General features: G+C 39.3%; 1 protein-coding gene across 2 annotated transcripts in view; it reads left to right on the forward strand.

Moving 5' to 3' along the window:
• NBAS (NBAS subunit of NRZ tethering complex) overlaps positions 1 to 16,479 on the forward strand; it is a 274,620-nt gene that overhangs the window by 26,989 nt on the left and 231,152 nt on the right. The window lies entirely within an intron of this gene.

The following is a 16,479-nucleotide window of genomic DNA, read 5'->3' on the forward strand; positions in this document are numbered from 1 at the left end:
AGAAGGGACTCGTAGACATTCGAAGAAGATTCCCTCTTTCCTTTTTTGGAAGTATGGCTGCTTTGACTGTTGCACTGTTATGCTTTGTTTGTTTGTAACTCTCATTGTTGGACAGTTGCTTCCTACAACTGCTGTATCCCAGACTTCATCTCTGCCTCTGCTCTGTGTTTGCCATGTCAGCTGAGGGTTACTTGAAACTTGGGCATTTTCTAATTCCAGTGATTTCTTCCCTTTCATTTTGTTATGTGAGAATAAAATTTACATGTATTTTATAAGTTAACTAAGCTAAATTTTGGTTCTCGAAATGGGAAGAGTATCAAATTGTGTCAGATAAACTTAGCTTGAGTTCTGATTTTTTTTTTCTTTTTTCTTTTAATTAAAATTTATTGGGGTGACAAAGGTTAGTAAAATTACATATGTTTCAAGTGTACAACTCTGTAATACATCATCTATATATCACATTGTGTGCTCACCACCTAGAGTCAATTCTCCTTCCATCCGTATATGTGACCCCCTTTACCCTCATCTACTAACCCCCCTCCCTTACCCTCTGGTAACCACTAAACAATTGTCTGTGTCTGAGTTTTTGTTTCATTATTTGTTTGTGTTGTTCCTTTGTTGCTTTCAGTTTTATATCCCACATATCGGTGAAGTCATATGGTTCTCGACTTTTTCTGTCTGACTTATATACTACATCTTCTTGTGTATATGTACTACATCTTCTTTCTCCAATCATCTATCGAAGGACACTTTGGTTGTTTCCATGTCTTGGCCACTGTAAATAAAGCTGCAGTGAAATTCGGAGCATATATATCTTTTCGGATAAATGTTTTCAGATTTTTTGTGTATACACCTCTAGCTCATTTTATGAGGCTAACATTACCCTGATACCAAAACCTGGTAAGGGTAACACAAAAAAAGAAAATTACAGACCAACATCTCTGATGAATACAGATTCATAAATCCTAAGCAATTCTAGCAAATTGAATACAACAATGCATTGAAAAGATTATACATCACAATCAAGTGGGGTTCATCCCAGGGGCACAAGGATGGTTCAACATACGCAAATCGAGTTCTGAATTTTGAGATTCACTCTGTCTGTTTGCAAGTCCTTAAACTTTCTGACTCTCGGTGTACTTAAGATTTTTTGATTGACAACGTATGCAAGTTTTGTATGCTATTCAATCATAGGTCTGTCCTTGTCTTTTGTTCAGAATTTTACTATTATAAAAATTTTATCCTACAAAATAACAGACCCCCACATTCACACCCTCATCCACAACCCACACACTGAAAACTCCTTTGTGCTCTTCCCTCAGCTCATCCCCTCCATCTCCCTAGAGACAACCACTGTCCTGAATTTTATTTATTATTTTCTTGCTTTCTTTGTAGTTTTACCAGTTATTCATATTCAGTTTTGCTGCTTGACTTGCTATAAAGGGAATCACACAGAAGACATACAAGTCTTGCTTTGAGACTTGCTTTTTTGAAGCATATTTCTCTAGTTCATTCATTTTTAATTACCATTAGAATATTTCATTTTATGACTATATTGCAGCATATTTATTCATTCTCCTGTGGATGAAAAATTTAGTTTGTTTCTAGTTCTGTTTTTTGGTTATAAAAATAGTACTGTGGTAAAATTTATTGTGCAAGAGTTTCTGTAGGGTATATAATAACTAGGAGTGGAATTGTTATATTGTCAGGTAAGTACATCTTAAACTTTACTGGGAAATGTGTTTTCCGGAATGGTTCTACCAATTTATATTTTCATCAGCAGTATATGAAAGTTTTTGTTGTTTTATATTCTTGTTAGCACTCTTGATGTCAGACTTAAATATTTGCTGACCTGGTAGGTATAAAAGAATATCTCATTGTGGTTTTGATTTGCATTTCCTTGATTACTGATGAGGGAACCCTTAAAAAGTGTGTGCATTTTGTTAGAGAAATGTCTCTATTAGGTAGATTGATGATGTAGAACATGTATCTTTAGCTGGCCTACTTTCCGTTACTCTCTTATTTATTGTAGCTTGCTCTGTGCAACACATCATGTTAGGTTTTGTAGAGGAAGTTAAGATGGGGGACAGTTTTGACCTCAAGGTCTCATATAATTGAATGGAAATTATATATATGTCTGCATATATATCTGACATCTAATATACATTTTCTCTATTTAAATATGCATATATTCATATATACATGCGTATATATGTATATGTGAATATATTATGGGTGTGTGTGTGGGTGTATGAGGTGTGATCAAAACCTATGGTGAATGTTTAAATAAAAAAAATTACTACAGTGAAAGACCCATTACCATTAATCCCCCTCAAACACTCCCCTCGCTTCAAACACACTTGTCTCATTGTTCTTGTCACTTTCTGAAGCAGTTCTGGAAGTCCTCTTTCATTGGTGTCTTTACTTCATCCTCTATCATGACAACGCTCCATGTGACACATCACTTCTGGTACGGCAATTTCTGTCAAAAACATTACAGTGTGTCCTCATCCACCTTATTCACCGGATCTGGCACCGTGTGACTTCTGGCTCTTCCCCAAAGTCAAAATGACCATGAAAAGTAAATGTTTTGAATCGATTCAGGACATTGAAGCAGCCATGACAGCACAACCAAAGACACACACACACACACACACACACACACACACACACACACGCGGGTATATATATGTGTATATATATATATATATATATATGCAGATTTACATATACAAGCTATTAGGTTGGTGCAAAAGTAATTGCGCGTTTAAAGGTTAAAAATAATTGGAAAAACTGCAATTACTTTTGCACCAACCTAATAGCAAGAAGTAAGGGCCTTAAAAGTGTGCAGGTGTATTTATGTAGGCATCCAGGTAAAGGAGATATTCCTTCCTTGTAGGATCAGGGAAGAATGGCAGGTGGCACTTCTACTGGTTTTCGAGAATGGATATGATATGGGCATGATGGGCATTCCAGACAAAGTGACAGTGACGAGGAAAGCAGCTACAGTGTATTTCTGTATCTCCTGTATCTCCCATTAGCATGTCAGATACTTGAAGGCCAAGAATGTAGTGTACATCTTTGTAAAAGTCACAGCATCTTCTGGGATAAGAGCTCTCTGTTAATTGATAGCTGTCTCCCTGTGGGCTCCTTGGATAAGTAATTCTAATTTCTTGAGTGGAGAAGAAAAATTGTTTCTTTCTTTTAATTTTTCTCTTCTCTTCCATTTCATATTCTTGTCTATCCCCCTACTTTTTTGTTTTATTTTTATTGTCCCATTTACGTATTTATTTATTTATTATTACTATTTTTAAAACTTTTATTTATTTAAGTGTGTTTTTCCAGGACCCATCAGCTCCAAGTCAAGTAGTTGTCTCAATTCAGTTGTGGAAGGCACAGCTCACAGTGGCCCATGTGGGGATCAAACCGGCAACCTTGTTGTTAAGAGCACCGCGCTCTAACCAACTGAGCTAACTGGTTGTCCTCTTGTCCTCTTTAAAGAAGTGTATTTTATATCTTAATTCTTTGCTGTTTTTGTTTGTTTTGTTTTATTTTATACTGACAACTCCACTATCTTGATTGATTACGAAGGTCAATATTTGATTTCTCCTTTCCTCGCAGTATTTCGGGAAGGTACGTGGGATTCACTTGGGATCATAGGTTTGAAATGATCATACACTAAATAGTAGTTATGCAGGATGAAAACGTGTCGTACGTCAGATTTCATTTATTCTTCTTCAGGCTTTCAGTTTCTGGCCCAGGATCTAAGCGAAGACAGTTTTTGGGGGATGGTCTCTAAATAAAAATTTTGGAAAGTTAAATGTATTACTACACCACAGAAGGCGGCTGGGAGGCGGGAAGAGTTGGGGGGCTTGGCGGCGGCGGCTCTCCCTGGTTCTGCAATCGTATATACTCTTGGTAGCAGTCAACTTGGAGATGGATGACTGCGTTAAGGTTTCTGAATGAAAATTATTCCAAAGCAAGGAGTGTGTGTGAATGCCGTGCGGTGCAGGACAGAAATATTGCCAGGTTGTTTATGTTTTCCATTATGTGGGGTTTTTTTTTTTAAATGAAAGAAGCTGAAATAGTCTTCACGTTTTTATTTATTTTCGGTTACTCGAGGAATATAAGCCAGTCATATTTATCATCCACAAGGATTTTATGAATATGAAATAAATCAGCCAGAGTGGAGTTGGGATAAATTGGTAATACACAAAATCAAGGTTTTATGAAATTCGTTGTTCTGCCTGATTCTGCGAGCACTGTCGAGGAAGAGAAATTGAGGTGGTAAAATGGGTGATATAAAAAAAAAAATTAATTGAGAAGCTTTGGTATAAGCTCTATGGATTTGCTGATTTTGACGATTTTCTTTTTTACAAATCCTGGCTCAGCCTAATGAATGTATTTTATCCTTTCCAGGCTATCTCATACTCCAGTCCTGGTCCCCCTCCTAAAATCCCCCCGCCCCAATCACTTTCCTGCCTTCTCTTTTCGGTTCTTTTTTTTTAAAGATTTTATTGGAGAAGAGGAACAGGACTTTATTAGGGAACAGTGTGTATTTCCAGTACTTTTATTTTTTTTTATTGGGGAGCAGTAGTGTGTTTTTCCCAGGCCTCATCAGCTCCATCCAAGTCAAGTTGTTGTCCTTTCAATCTTAGTTGTGGAGGGCGCAGCTCAGCTCCCGGTCTAGTTGCTGTTGCTAGTTCCAGGGAGCGCAGCCCACCATCCCTTGCGGGAGTCGAACCGGCAACCATGTGGTTGAGTGCACGTGCTTGATTGGAGTGTGTGCTCTCTTCGGTTCTTTGTGTTCTTTGTTCTGTTAATTTTGGCTTACGTTGTACCTGGTTCTAGCTAGTAAGAGGTATCTCTTACCTTCTCTGCATCCTTAGATGGGGTGGCATTAAACTTAGTCTAGGTAGGTCTTGTGTCTGGTGGTGGAGAGTCAATGTAGTGCCTACCCTCTAGGCATGTACAGTCTAATTTGGGGAGTTATATATTCATAAAGAAGGACACATAATATAAGTTAAGTTCAAATACAAGACTTTATCTGTGTGCGTATTTTAAAATGATGTTACTTTCAATAGTATATAGATTTTTTTTTTCAGGTTTTGTTCCTAATGTCACTGTAAATTTCTACGAGCAAAATCTGATTTGTTCAACTTTGAATCTCCTGCAGTTCCTTGATAAATACACAAAGATAGTTATTAGCTTTTTAAGTTAATTTCTTTAGCCCGTAATTTATATCTCAGCAAAGACAAAGGATAGAAAACATGCCTCTTTTCTTGGGTCCTTTTGAAAAGCCACTCATGCTGAGAATCCTTGGTGACCCTGTGATACTGACTTCATATATAACTCAGTGATTTTTAGTATGTGTACACAGTTGTGCAAACACTATTACAATCAGTTTTAGAATTATCTCCATTACCCCTAAAAATCTCTCACGTCTGTGAGTTATGGAATATAAATCATCTCATAGAACTGTAATAAATAAAGGAATGAATAAGAAAGAAAAAAACACCCTTTAAACAGGCTTTCATTTGAACATTTTCTGTTAAGAAAGATCCTCAGGTTTACGGTAAGAAAGACACCCATGTTTCTTATAGTCTATAGGGAAGAATCAGGATTGATTGATGTATGTCATGCTGGTGCAAAGGATGATTTTTTTTTTTTTCCTCTTAGCTGTTTTTTAGGCCAAATACAGATTCTACAGAAAGAACTTGAACAGCATTTTCAGGGACTGATAAACTATGGTTTCAGATCGCCTTAAAGTAGGTTACAATCAGATTACAAACCACTCTGCTTGCAGAATAGTTAGGGAGCTGCATTGCTCCAAGCGTGCACCAATAGGGACTGCTACTGCTCTGGGAAAGGCTCAGAAGATGGAATAGGACGTGGTCTTTAGGACGCTGTTCATTTTAGGGGAGACTGAGAAATACCTTTAAGTGATGACATGCTGACGTGTTAAAGGGCTATGCTTTCTGTACACTGATTTGGTCATCTCATGGGGGTTTTTGATTTTCCCTAAACAAAACTTTAAGCATTTTAAGTACACGAGTCCTTTCTACTCATGGGATAAAGGGAGTATTCCAATAGCTAGTGTGTAGTGGGGGGGGATCAGAGATGTTTGGTGTGTGAATGCACTCTCAGGTGACGTGATGCTAAGAAGGTAGTGTTGAGAGTTCCCTGCCTGAAAGGTTGCTCCAAGGGCATGGGCACATTTTGTTTCCTCCTATGAAGTATAAGTTCCATGTAGACCTATGAGATGCTTTTGGGAAATAAGCAGCGGACTTTCACAGCCATTACATTGCCTGTCTTTGTAATGGCTTTGTACGACCTTTGTAATACAAAGGTCACATGTATTCTGGGAGGATCAGGGCATTGATATGTGCAGATATACTATATTGACAGCTGGAGGAGCAGATGGGTATAAATTGCATTGTACATTTTTCATAAACCCGAACTAGATAAGATGAATAATTTTATGAAGGCTTGCTTCTAGAAAAGGGATGAGTACTGTAGTCATGATCATTGCTGATTATCTCCCGTTGTTGAGAGCGTGCATGTGGCCTTTGGTAATGTGGGGACTTATTGGCATTTGAGAGATGAATGCGGAGCCTTCTACCTGTATGTCAGACCAGTAATCGAGTTGACCTTATATTCAGGTGTTTTTCGTTTTGCCTATCAATTGCTCATTCCTCCAGCATGAGAAAATTCTCCCACAAGTTCAGGTTGGTTTTTTGAAGAGAAATGAAGAGGCACTGTTGTGTGTAGAGAAAGCTACACACTGAGGTAAAGTCCTTAGATGTGAATTACGCGACTTCTGAGTGTCACAGACTAAGTTTTTCTTTTTGTTTTGTTTCATAGGCATTTGTTTTTGGGGAAGCAGGGAAGTGAGTCTTGGGTATAGCCTGTGATCTGTTTTCATCCAGAATATGTTAACAGATAGGCAGACACGTGTGACTCAGAAGCATGTTGGCCCTTAGCAGCCTTCAGCTGGCTGGCTTCTACGTAGAGGCCAATGCTGTATTAATTTAACATTTTTTCCTAGCATTGAAAAATATTAAATTAGTTGGAAAGCAGCTCTGACCGACCCATCACTCCTCCATTTGGAAATTCTTTGTGAGGAGGGTGTAATGATGAATGGGGGAAAAGAGAGAGGAGGGGCACACACTAGAGTGGGGCTAATGAATTTATTTAGCAATATCCAATAGCAAAAGACAAAGGCAATTAATAGAATGTGCTAAAGACAGAAAGTAAAGGCGATTAAGACTAAACTATATACATTGGTAACAATATCATGTCAAAGGAGTGTACATACATGTAAGTTTAAGAGATCCCAACACATGTTTACTATGGATCAAAAATCTCTTGGCTAAATACACAAATAATGTCACTAAGGAGTATCCCAAAGCAGTAATAAGCTCCATAGGATAGTAACTATTACAGTAGATGCCAAAAGCTCACCAAGCCGGCGGGGGGTGGGGTGGGGATGGGTGGGGAACAGCACTGGAAAAGTCATAAATCAAAACCTTGCCAGGTCTGTAACTGAGAGAAACTCAGGCATCCCCCACGCTGCTGCTTGCTAGTTCCCAAGAATGTTGCTGCTGTTGGCGTTCTTGTTGTTGTTGTTGTTAGAAGTCAAGGCGTCTTCTGATGCTATAAGCTGCAAGCTGCATATAAGTTTTCAAGGTGTTAACAATCTGAAGAATGTTGCTGTGGTTGTCGTTGTTGTTGTTGGAAGTTAGGACGTCTTCTGATACTGCAAGCTGCATACAAGTTCCCAAAGATGCTAGAATGATGACAATTCACCAACAAAAGAAGTCTCTATTGTCCATTAAGGCAAGTTCCGATCTCTTACTCTGAAACAATCCAATCCTGAAGAGCAGTCCTGAAACAGCAAATCTTCTGAATAGCAATCTCTTGAAACAGCAATCAATCAATATCAATCCACCTGAGGTCTGTCTTATATATCTCTTTAGACGCACCCCAGAGCCAAGTTTTGTGTTCCTGCCTTTCCTCTCAAGGACTAGCCAGTTCTGGGAGGGTCTGGCAGTCAATGATTAAAAAAAAAGAAAATATATTACTTATGGGACTAAAGGGCTAGTTCACCCGGATAAGCAACAAGGCCTGGCGATGTGCCTGTTACCTCGTCCGGATACAATTTAGCTACTTCTTCCCTTCATCTGCTGATGGGGGGAAACAAGGCAGAAAGCAACATCATCTCGTATCTCCCCTGCTGGGAATGAGACAGAAGGTAGAACTGCAAACTCATCTCATGTCTCCCCTTCCCGGGAGAATGAGACCAAAGGGGGAATTTACTCAACCCCGATCACAGCACAGAAATCACATCATATGCAGGAACAGACAAAAGCTAATAGACAGAAGTTAACACCAGCCAATGAAGGCAAATTTTCCTCAACATCTTCCCTTCAGAGGGGCTAATTCTCATTATGGTACAGTTACATTTAAGTGGGCCTTTGAAGATCTTCATACATTTCTGAATCTGTTCAGGTGGTAAATCAGTCAGTCAACCAATCAATCTCTCTACCCCGACCCCCTTTCTTTCAGAGTATTTTGGTTGTGGTTTAACTAGATACAGTAAGTTTGTGTATCTGTGAACTTCATTGCTCTTAAGCAAGATACTTTGGTTGTACCTCCTCCGTCCCCCCAGTTATAAGGACTACTTTACAATCCTGCAAAAATTTGTGGAAATACAATTTCAAGGAATACCTTGGGCCAGATTGAATTTCTTTTTATACTTGTAGTGAGGCTAGCTGTTGTGGATCCGTCCTGGGAGTAGAGAGTTGAAAGAAGGCTATTGAGTTATCTTTAGCTTATTTTATAGGAATGAAAGAATGATACTTATATTTTATAGACAAATTGAAAATTTTAAAAATATATATTTATATAGAATGTGTACTGGGTTAGGAGAAAAGAGACCTGAATTCTGTTTTTGGTTTCTGTAAACGGCCAGATAGTTTCTGCTGTAACTGCTCAAGTCTTCCATTGCAGTGTGAAAGCAGCCATAAACCACATGTGTGTGAGACTGTGTTCCAATAAAGCTTTATTGACAAAAATAGGAGGTGGGCCAGTTTTGGTCCAGAGGCTGCAGGGTGCTGATTCCTGCTCTGGATAACTTTAGACACATGTAAATTACTGTGTTTCTCAGAATGTTTTTGTTTTTAAAGCCTTGGTTCTTCTTTTTTTTCTCTGCCCAGAATGCCCTTCTTGTTTGTGCCCTCATCTGTCTAGCTGCTGTTTAATGTTTGGTTGGGGTGACCCTTTAGAATCCATCTTTATGTTGGTAAGAAAGAGTACATTTATTCAACACTTAGTAATCTACTGGGCTGTGGCCGCCCAGAGGGCAAGCACTCTGTCTTAGTGTGGTAACATCCGTGCTCATTGCAGTGCTTTGCAGGAGTATCTGGCAGTAAGTTGTGGTTCTATTGTTAACGTTTACTTGGCTTTGTCAAAACATATGAAAAAGGGTTAAAGTGATGCTGATGCAAGGAACGTAAACTCCATGAGGCAGGATCTTTATCTGTGTTACTTGTAGCTCTATTTTCAGCATGTACAACACGGCCTGGGAAACAGGGTGCTCAGTAGATATTTGTTGAGTAAATGAGTGAAAGCCTGACTTTGGCAGAATTCAAATTTAAGAGGCCAGGTTGAACAACTGTGTGAATGGAAGGCCTGAAAGTGGTTTCTTTCAAACCTTTCTTAGGTGAAATCTTATTTACCCACAGGACTATAATTCCTTTAGGTTAGGGAAAATTTGGTTTCCTTGTGCGGTATTTCCTACGCTGCTAGCATAGTACCTTTCAGATTTTAGGCACTTTCTAAATTGATATTGAATTCTTTTGATCTTTAAGATTATAATTGGGAAAATTGACTTTATAGAGCCTTTCCTGATTACCAGATACTTTTTGAATCCTAGTCTTCACAGTTCTATAAGATCCTATCATAACTGCTCTGTAGATGGAGAGACTGAAGCTCCAACAGGTTAAGAACTTTCCTAAGATGGTATGACGATTAAAGGGAAACTTAAGCCTTCTGATTTCCATGCTTGATGAGCTTTTCTCTGTCCCAAAGGTTGGCAGATGATGGCCTGTGGGCCAAATCGGGCCTGTTTTTGTACGGACTGTGAGCCAAGAATGGATTTTACATTTTTAAAAAGTTTGAAAAAAAAAATGTTTTCTGACTCATGAAAATTACATGAAATTCAAATTTCAGTGTCAATAAGTAAAATTTTATTAGAACATAGCCACACTTTTTAAATATATTGTCTGTGCATTCTTGTGCAATGACAGGAATGAGTAGTTGTGAAAGACACCGGATGGCGCACTGAGGTTAAAATAGTTGTTATCTGTCCGTTTATGGGAAGTGTTTGTTGACCTCTGTTCTATGCCATCCAACCATCCGAATATGGGTCCAGTTCTGCTCTGAAGGTATAAAGTAAGGAGTATTGAACTTCATGGATTTTCCTGTACCTCTTGATTCTGAATTATAAATTATATTTTAAGGAATTTATGACCAGGTACCACTCAATTTTAAATACATTAAATACCTAATTATCAAATTGCCAGGAAAAGGAAATTTTGTTACTGAGCGAAGCAATCCTCAATAGTGCTTTCTCCATCCAAGAAAAATTGTCATGTTTTGTCTTTACTAACCATTCAGTACAATCCATTTTCTATGATGAGCCTTATACATGTGTTGACTAAATAGTGTGATGTTTCATAATGTGATTTATAGTGAATTGTGTCTTCCAGAGCTCAGCTTACAGATGCCTGCATAATGAAAAGCTCTGCATTCTCTAAGTGTGGGGCCTGTACCACCAGCACCAGAATTACCACTACAGGTTGTTAGACATGCAAATTCTTGGGCTCTACCCTAGACTTACAGTACTGAATCAGACCTGGAGGAGTGGCACAGCAATCTGTTTTTTTGCAAGCCTTCTAGTGGTTCTGATGCATAGTTATGTTTGAGAACCATTGATGTATAAAGAGTCACGGTGATGTATTTTTCTTTTGTAATTAAAGCTTATTGGGGTGACAATTGCTAGTAAAGTTACACAGATTTCAGGTTACAATTACAGAACAATTCTGTAATACGTCATCTATGTAACACATTGTGTGTTCACCACCCAGAGTCAGTTCTCTTTCCATCACCATATATTGGAATATTTTTCTTCTTATAAATCCTTTATCTAATAAATAATGGTAAATAGAATTTTAAATATTGAACTAGTAGGATTTTTGTAGTAAAAAATATTTAAGATATACTAAAATGAATTACAATTTGAAACATTGCAGTTATCCCAAGAGAGGAATGGCTTCTAGCCGTCAAGTAAGTTTTCAAGCCCTTACTTTACCGGGCACGATCTTAAGCACTGTTAAGTTCTGAGACATGCAGTTTTTTCCTTTCTTTCCCTTTATCCCCCTTGCTGGTTGTACGTCACAAGCACATTGGTCATTGGACTGGGTATATCAAAGTCTCTCTCCCTCTGTTATTTCAAACTTTCTGTCTTGGCTTTAGGAAGTTTTAAGCCACTAGATGGCAGATTCTTCCAACAATTATTAGCTTGAACCTTCTTAATACACCCTTTTTAATAGTTCTTGGAAATAATTTATAGTGTCCCGTTTAGCGCCCCCAGTTCATCCGTCTTACATATGTGTGATGCTTAGGGTGGCGCTTTCCATCCCCACCTTCCTCTCCTCACGTGGCCTTGCATACCCCGTTTCTACTGCGCTCTGTTCTGGTTGGGCTTCTGCCTTTACTTCTCATTTAATTTGCTTCTCCTTGTGTTTTTGGCTCCATCAGTTACAGGTTATTTTTGTTGTCTACCTACGTTCCTGCTTTGAGTTTCAGTCTCTTAGAATGTCAGCACTGGGAAAGAGTTACATCCATCAGTTGGTTCAGCTCCTTCCTGTCGCAGGTGAGAACTGAAGCCTGGGGAGGTGAAGCCGAGGACACGGATTGTGTCTTACTCCTTTGTGCCTCTGTAGTTCTTTCCACATGGAGCGTGGATAGATGTCTGCTGAGTGAAACAAGCCTGGTGACTGCTGGGAAGGATGCCGACACAATCTCTGTGCCCACGTGGCTCAAAGTTCAGTAGAGTTTAAATTACTTACAGTCTAGACAGTAGAAGGTGGTAAGTGTCCAGGAAGGGAGCGAGATAAGCCACTTTGTATTGTTACGGACCCCTGTGAATTTTCTGTCCTGCTTGCCTTTTATATCGGCTAGAAACACTCATTGCATTCCCTGTCATTCTCTGAACACACCAGTTACAAATTCCTCTCTGTGCTCTTGTACATCAAGTTCCCTGGGCTTGGAATGCTCTTTGCCTGACCCCTTTATCTGTCTGGGCAGTGGTTTAAAGGATGAACTTTTCTCTGGTGTTCCCCAGAAGAGCCGCTTCCCCCATGCAGTTGTTCTGTCCTTTAGGCTGTGTCTGTACCTAACTCATGGTCATTGCAGAGAGGTCCTGTGCAGTAGTGGTCTGCACAGAAAGTAGTTGTCCTTTCCCCTGGGGTGGACTGTGCTCATTATAATGTATGAATGATTGAATGAATGAATGCATGTCCAAGGCCATCCGAGGAAAGGATGGTAGGACAGAATGCGTGCCCCCAGCCACCACACCACAGATGCTAATGAGCTAGGAGAGCTCAACGGGACACTGAATTAATCCCAAGAAGAATTAGAAGTGGTTTGTTAAGAGCATTCTGCAGTTGCTCAGCATATTCCTCATTACTTGGCAGGCAATTTGCATTTAGTAAGTATTGATGGGACACAGGGACTTCCTTAAGGTTACATAATTACTTTGTTGTAAAAGTGCCTGATGCTTCTCATTCCTAGACCCATGACTTTCCTATTTTCCATGGCATTTTGAGGTAAAAATTATTGGGAAAGTTAAGGTTCTCCCTGCCCCCCAACCCCTTTATTTTTCTTGAGAAGTGAAGCTTTAACTCCCACACATCATGTGCTTTAGTATAGAGAATTTAATTTATCCTGTAGAAATTCTGGTTTGCTTTATGTCTTTATAGAATAACTTAAAAACAATTATTTGCTTCAAAAGTCTTAAAGTAAGCACTTAAGAGCCAAATACCCTGTATATTTAAGGAGGTCCTGGTTAATACTGCAGATAAATATGCTGGGTGGAGGAACTTACTGCAACAGAAAATAATATTAATGATACAAATTATTTTCTACAGTATTGTCTGTTTGTGGACTTAATTTCTTCAAAAAATTAATAATCCTTTCAGTAGTAAATCGCAGAATGCAAATATACAACCATTAATTTATAAACAATATCAAAATGTCATAGAGCAAATTATATGCTCATTTCATTTTCAGTATTTGACTAGACTTGTGGGTTGATGCTAAGAGTTAAAGCAAATTCACTGAATTTTTTCCCCTGGACTTCATTAACTGGAAAAATTTATGTATATAATTTGGGATACTGTGTCTTGATGTTCCTCTAAGTTAAAAAAAGAGAGAAAAGTACAGGAATGATGTAATGAACCCCTAAGTACCTATTACCCAGAATTAAATATTAAGGTTGTATTTTTTCCTTTAGATGTGTGCATATGTGTATACATACACGTAAATACATAAATAAAAGAGAGAAATATACAAACAAAATTTCCTACTTCCATTCTTTAGTCTCACTTCCCCTTTCTAAGAGGCAACTGCTCTCATGCTTTTGGTGTGAGAGCTTCCAATATATATTAATACTTTTATATTTATTCTTTTTACACTGTATCTATTTCCCTGAAAAATTTATTGAATTTATTTATGCATGCCTTTTAAGCATTTAAAGTATTTCTCATTTTCCTGCATCTGCATGATAAATAGTGGTGCATGAAATATTCTTTTACCAAGAGATAAATATACCTGTGCAAGAATTTTTCCAGTTTCCTTAGAACATAGTTTGTGGGATTGTTGGCTATGTGCATTTATTAGGTATTGTCATGTTGGTCTCCAAAATGATTGATCTAATCTCAAATTTAGTTTATAAAGCGTTACTGTGGATTTCTCTTGTGGTTTGCTTATTTGTTGTCCATTTTTATTTTGGACTGGTTGTGGGGGATCTTTGTAGATCCTGCTGGCTGACACTCTGTTAGTTTCATGTGTTGTAAATAATGTCTCCTTGTGTGTGACTTGGCTTTTCACTTTATGGAGAGAAGTTTTAGATTTGAACGTGATCAAATTCAAAGGAGAATGTCTTGATGATACTAGGCTAGGAAACTATTTATAGGTTAAGGTGCACAAAGCACAGCTCATCAAAGGAAAGATCATCAGTGTGAATTGAGTTGGCTCCTCTTAACATCCTGCTTTCCCATGTGAATTTTATGTTTGTCTAGTGACATTACATCACTTTGTTCAGTTACATGAAAAATTCTGTGGGGATTATATTTGAAATTGCATTCAATTTATAGATTAATAAGAATTGGCATCTGTATGTTATTGAGTTCATCAAAGAACATGGTATTTGTCTCTCTTCATTCATGTCTTCTATGTCTTTCACAAATATTTTGAAAATTTCTTCCTGATGTTTTCCTTTATTAAATTCTCGACTTAGCCTTGGCCAGTGCCCTCTTTATCAGTTTGTGTATCAGTTTGTAACCCCCCTCCCACTCCCTTCTCCCTGCCTCACATCTTACTGCTGAAACCTAACACGAGTGAGGACAGGCAGGGAAGGAGGGTCTGTAGCGCTGGTCACTCTGCTCCTTAAGGAGAAAGTCGTTCGGGAAACACTTCCTGTGTGTGCCGTGCTCGGCTTCAGACTGCTCTCATTTCCGTCGACTGTTTTCATTTCAATTACCTGGTTTTACCAGGGGGAACTTCTTTCTCTTCACTTTGGTTAGTGTTGCCCAGGAAGCCTTTTCTAACCCGGGATCCTGATGGAGAAGGTTCAGTTCCTAGGCCAGACATCACTGTCAACCTGCCTTATTTGGCTCTTCGTAATCCCCTGTGGATTAGCCTTGGTCCACATCGTGAGTGCTGTGAAACAATAAAGTCACAGGCAAATGAACATCCCAAGGTGGGGGTGAGACCCCTTGGCACGTATGAGTGACGGTCACTCCCGTAGACAAGGGCTGAGTTACCATCTTCAGATGTGGCTGTCATCTTTCGCAGCATGTAATTCCAGGCTCCCAGCTGTTCTGCTCTTTTATTTGCCCTAATTAGAGAGGGAGCCTTTTGAATGCAGAGAGCACACCGTATTCGTCCCCATGTGCTCTGTGCTCAGTGTCCTGCACATTGCCTGGCACACGACAGCTGCCAGTTCCCCATTTTGTGAATACGTTGATGAATGTGTCAGGCACCCTCTCTGCACACACATGAGACACATGCCCCCTTGCATGTGTGAACACATGTGCTTCTTGTAGCCGGAGCCTCAGCGTCCCAGAGTTGCCATACCATCTGGTGGGAACAATACGTGGTTAGTTACGTCATTCCGCCTCCTTTTCCACCTGCCATGAATGAAGGAAACATTGGAAGCAGATATTGCATCGCTCTTGTTCTTTTTTTCACTCAGTTGGCCTTCTCAGGCTTTTTTTTTTTAAGATTTTATTGGGGAAGAGGAACAGGACTTTATTGGGGAACAGTGTGTACTTCCAGGCAACTTGTTGTCCTTTCAGTCTTAGTTGTGGAGGGTGCAGCTCAGCTCCAGGTCCAGTTGCCGTTGCCGTAGCTAGGTGCAGGGGGTGCTGCCCACCATCCCTTGCGGGACTCAAGGAATCGAACTGGCAACCTTGTGGTTGAAAGGACGCGCTCCAACCAACTGAGCCATCCAGGAGCTCAGCGGCAGCTTAGCTCAAGGTGCTATGTTCAATCTTAGTTGCAGGGGGAGGAGCCCACCATCCCTTGTGGGACTCGAGGAGTCGAACAGGCAACCTTGTGGTTGAGAGCCCACTGGCCCATGTGGGAATCGAACCGGCAGCCTTCAGAGTTAGGAACATAGAGCTCCAACCCCCTGAGCCACGGGGCCGCCCGCTCTTGTTCTTAATGAACTACTTTTGTTCTTAATAGAGCTTATCGTTTTATAGCCAACTTGATCTATGCATGGCCATGATGTTTGTGAGAATTTCATAGTGTTTTCTAGTATCAAGACTAGGAGATAATAAATCTGAAATCTCAGCTCTGTATCTCTTTCAGTAGTCAGGCAGCTTAAAGTTGTGTGTGTATTTTTTTAATCTGAAAATCAGATATGACATGGTCCCCTCCATGACGTAGCAGTGCAGATTAAAATGATAATGCTTAATGCCTTGAGCAAAGAATTATACCGTTAATATAACTATATGTGTTGCACATTCATCAGATGAAAAGTATTTTAGTTTTTAGGATCTGCTTTATCTTGGCCTTTCGGGGATTTGTTGAATTCTCAGTGTTTTTATTATGGTTATAGGCAACTGATTTTTAAGGATATGTTTTATGAATCACATGTTTTCTCTTTGGACACTGATTAAATTTGGA

The sequence above is a fragment of the Rhinolophus sinicus genome, chromosome 2, assembly GCF_057876585.1.
Source record: "Rhinolophus sinicus isolate RSI-liver-muscle chromosome 2, RSI-T2T, whole genome shotgun sequence".
NCBI lineage: Eukaryota > Metazoa > Chordata > Mammalia > Chiroptera > Rhinolophidae > Rhinolophus > Rhinolophus sinicus.